Source organism: Coenobita brevimanus, chromosome 67 (assembly GCF_032717465.1).
Source record: "Coenobita brevimanus isolate Jiangsu-jjx chromosome 67, ASM3271746v2, whole genome shotgun sequence".
NCBI lineage: Eukaryota > Metazoa > Arthropoda > Malacostraca > Decapoda > Coenobitidae > Coenobita > Coenobita brevimanus.
The window spans coordinates 8,531,798-8,537,084 of NC_137020.1; positions in this window are offsets into that span (position 1 = coordinate 8,531,798).

Sequence of the window (5,287 nt, forward strand, 5' to 3'; positions counted from 1 at the left end):
AGCCGACATCATGATCATCTGACTTACTTAAATGTAAAGGTTTGCTAGTTCTATGGAATGTCTTCTCCACATACTGAGCATATACTGGACATTTGATTATTATTTTGTGCTGCATTACTTCTCGATCGAAAGCGTTAAATGCATTTGTGACATTAAGTACTAATTCTGCATGACAATCCTCTTCCACAGATAATTTCCTCATAGAGCGAACTGCTGCCTCACCTCCTGCCGACTGGCCTGCACATAGTGGAGGTTTCCAATTGCCTGTTAAGCTTCATCTTTCATCACATCCACAATACATATTCCTATAATCCGCCTTATGACGTCACCTACTACGATGGACCTTCAACCAGGATTCATATAGAGAGCTGGGAATGGTCACCCTTCATTGTGACACGCAAACTTCCAGCACGGAAGAAAGGTACGTGTTGACAAAGGCGAAAGATTTCACCTAGGCAGGGTGCAAATAATGGTGTAGGCTACAACTCTTGAGTACAACAGGGGGGACCCCATCAGGCACATATGCCTAGGTAGTTTTGAGCCCAGTGATGGCAGAAAACAGAAGAATTGAAGGAATTTTAATAACGACCCTGAGGAAGGCAGAGGGGGAAGTGATGGAGGAAGATCACTTGATGGTCTAAGGTGGAATTAAAGGAGATACTCAGCACGCAGAGTTATGCTTTCTCAGTAGAAGAAGTAGGTACAGAGAAATCAGTGTGGGAAAAAATTGGGAAGGATGATGAGGTAAAATTGTTTGAAATATATTGGCAAGGTGCCAGAAGGAACGGGATGATTTTGAGTTGGAGAGTTCAGAGCATATAGTACGAATGGAATTTTTTTTTTCTTTTTTAACAGAGAGAAGAACTGCCTTAGCACGATTCCAGGAAGAAGCATAAAAGAGATGAGATTCAAGAATGGGTTGGCTCAGGTAACTTTTGTAGGCTCTCTCCATGTTGTGTGCAGCATTAGAATAACCAGAATTAGAGGATTTTTTTTTTTTTTTTTGCATTAGTCACAGGATAAGAGAAATTGTATGCTCCCATGCCCAAGAAAATATCCTCCCTAATGCGCAAGGCACACTCAGATGGCTCTCGGTCATGGACGCAACAATAATTCCAGGGACAATCATAGAAGTACTATCTGAGGGGCCTAATCAGCAGCTCTAAAGTGCCACAGCCGCCACTTCTTCGAAGGTCCACATGCGTTAATGGGGCACTAGGACGGGTTAAGGTAATCAGGTTGTGATCGGAGGAGCCCAACGGAGTGAAATGATTAACAGTGAAAGCAGAGGGATTAGTTGTAAAGAAGAGGTAAAGAATGTAGAACTCACTCCGAGGCAGTCAGGTTATGAGTAGGGAGCTGGACCAGCTATTTTAGGTCATTAAAATATTGCCTCATCATTTGGTTCTTCGGCCTGATGATACCAAACCTTAGCTCTTTTCAGTTATAAGCTATAGTTAACGAAACACAAGTTTCTAAATCGTCCGAACCATCCCTGCCAGTGGTGAATCTTCGGACAGAAGGTTGGGATGGTTCGACCACAAGTATTATTTGGCACATTCTTCAAACTATGGGACTTCGATTGCTTAAAAACCAAACTTTATCAATTCAGAGACATCTTATTATCTTACAGTACAAAATTAAACATCAGAATCCAAATGAACCTCTTCATGTTTGTTAAGAAATAATATTTGAAAACTGAAATGAGCTTCACCAGAATTAAGGATATTTAAATTAGTCTCTTACTTTCTGCTTTAAAATGATGCACAATTGGCCTCATTTCTCTCTGTCTCAGTCAGTCTGTCTATCTGTCTGTGTCTCTGTCTGTGTCTCTGTCTGTCTGTCTGTCTGTCTCTCTCTCTCTCTCTCTCTCTCTCTCTCTCTCTCTCTCTCTCTCTCTCTCTCTCTCAGGCATAAATTTGACTCCAACACCAAAAATAATTTCTTCATAATTGTTAGAAGAAATATTTTGTTTAAACTGAAATTAATTCAACAAAATAATGGATAACCGACTTAACCTTTACTCTTCTTAAAATGATGCATGATTGGCCTTATTTCTCTCTCTCTCTCTCTCTCTCTCTCTCTCTCGAATATTGACTTCGCTTCTCAGTTTGCAGGCCTATGTTTCAGATTGCAAAAGAAACTTTATCTCTCGTTTTATCTATTTATTTCCATGTTTCTGACTGACTGGCTGACTGACATAATACCTTTTAACGCATAATGTAGCCGGGGATAGTTCGGACGCTGACGAACCCATCCCCCTTCTCAACTGTCCGAATCATCTCTAATCTATATTATTAATTGAGAGATACCCTCAAATTTCACACGAGTGAGTTTGACATGCGTTTTTGATAGCAATATCTTCCACATTCAACACAGATTCACCATAATAATGAATAATTCGCTGCTTGTCACATTCCTGGAGGTAGAGCTTACCATATTCATTCAAATTATAACATAGAATGTGCATATATATATATATATATATATATATATATATATATATATATATATATATATATAATCTCATCAGCCGTTTGAGTGTCCACTGCAGGACCGGTCTATCCCAACCGAAGCGGGGACGATACAGCCAATGTATCTCTACCAAGTGGCTTAGGCTGTCTGGTAGAGATTGTATGTAGGGTGAGAAGTGCTTGTAAGTGTAATTGTAGTGTTGGAGTGGCTTTGGATGTGTGTGTAGTCTGTGAACCAAGTGTAATCGGCCCGAACAAGCCGACTGGGTGCAAGCATACTTTATAGTATGCGACACTGGTTCAACCACAGCACCCATGATGTTCGCCAATGCAGTACGTGGCCAGAAAATCGCTCCCAAAGTTTATTACCCCGGCTAGGCGCGAACCCTCGTTCTTCAGTGTACGAAAACGCACACTTTACCACTGGGGCTCCTTATATATATATATATATATATATATATATATATATATATATATATATATATATATATATATATATATATATATATATATATATATATATATATAATAGGAGTCCATTAATTCGAATGACAGTGGATCGAGAATCATTCGGATTATCAGATTTTTCAGATTTTTGGGTGGGACCCCTAAGACACTTAATTTCATGTTTAAACTGAATTTTACCGAATGGATCACTTTTCATTCATTCATAATACAATATGGCACATAATAACATAATGTATTACACAAATTGTTTACTTAATAATTTATTACTAAAGACACGAACTGTAATTTGTAAATTAAGAGATGTTATGGGTTGTTTGACTCACCAGTAATGCGTAGTGTTGAAAACAGCAGTTGTAGGCAGGTAAATCAAATCAAAGAGAGTAAGTCTAGGGTTAATAATAATATGCACGTAATGTAAAAGCACAATTCGCCGTCAGACAATTCGCTGTCAAAGTATGGACGATTCCCCATCAGGACGATTCCCCGTCGTTTATTTACATAGTTTATTTAGCAAGTACACTAGTTTTTGAATACTTGTACCTCTTCAAAGTCATTTTAAAATATACCCAGGATGTTGTTGTACCAAAGGAAATTAATGAAGACAGCTATGGGTGACGCTAGAATATAATTCAAAGTCAACTACGGCGAGGTAGAAACAAGTTGATTGTAGTCTAAATGTGCAACTTATAAATGATATCCAAAACCTACGCTATTAAATGAACAAAGACTTTGATATATCCCCCTGAAAATTAGTTATTAAAGTATCAATTAATCAATACTAAGTATATTTATAGAATGACAGGGAATCGTCCAGGGTGCAAATTGTCCTGACGGCGAATTGACTTGACGGTGAATTGTCCCTAAACCATCAGTGGATTTACCTGCCTGGTTGCTCATGCACTTAAGCCAGTCACGGATATCAGCCTGTCTGACAGCCTGTGAACGTTTCGTGTAGAACTCGTTTCACAAGATATGGAAATTGATTACGTCAGCCCCACTGTAATGATTATTTTCTTCAACAAAATGCACAAGTTTATCAAAGTACTGTATACAGAAGCTTCCTTCCATGAAACTTCCATGACCACACCGCTCGGCACTTCGGTGCATTTGGCGCCCAGTTGGGATTTTCGGATTATCAATGTTCGGATTAATGGACTTTTACTGTATATATATATATATATATATATATATATATATATATATATATATATATATATATATATGGTGTGACATTCGTAACCTGGAGGTTCTGTGTGGTAGAAGCAAACAAATTTTTGCACTTTCGCGCAAGACCTCGCTGCCCTTGGTCACATACCTTTCTCAGGAAATGCTGTGTCCAAACCATCCCACTGTGCGATCCATCACCTCTTGCCCTACTGATTGTATTGTTGATGGCCGAAAGAAACATTTTTTTTAATATTAGCACCGGTTACACCGCAAGCATTGTCTGAGGAAATGCTCCATTTTTCAAGAATTTAGTTGAATACTATACTTAACTATTTTCCAGTGTGGCGTTCAGAGAGTGGATGTACACATAAAATGTGATTTTGGCGCATGAACTCCTTGCCAATGCAATGACTCGTCAGTGAGAAAAGAGAAACACCAGATTCAGTGTCTGACCACTAATCAGTTGTGAATGTTAATTTGGTAGGGACTTTCAAAGTCTTGATGGAATCAGACACTACATTTTCAACAAGATTAAATAACCATCACAAATTAGGTCTCTGTAGTACTTGCGATGTCCCAGTGGATATAGTGGCACTGCCTCTTGCATGAAACAAGCGAAACCGATGTCTTCTACCTGTGAAAATGGCAAATCATCCATGACTATCATCTCGGCAACGTGACGATCTAAACCTTGTACTGTTGGGTTTTACAATCCCATGCTTTATTTTTCTCAAAGCAGCTTTCTAAAGTTTGCTGTTTTATTTTCACCAACGGTGTCAGGGTTGTTTTTCTTTCTTTGCTTTCCTTGTTCTCGTCCTCTTTGTCTAGCATAGCTTTCTCAGCTTCTTGGTGTTTACCACTCAGAGGATTCCTGAGACCGGATGTTGTTTTTTTCTTTTCTAGAATAGTTTTGCATAAATAGTTTGCATTTTGCAACATCTTTGAACACATTTTCAAAATACTGCCACACCTCACTTGATGACATCATTTTGCTACTCATGCTAACTTCCTTACTTATCAGTCAGAATCTGTAATGGCTGCTCTGTAGTTGTATCAATCTATCAATGACTAGGAGAGTGTGAGACACAGCGACACTGGACACACACATGCGCAACACACCTAAGGGGCTCGGTGCAGTCGGTGGTAACTCAGTCACTGAACTCACTGAAGTAATGGCG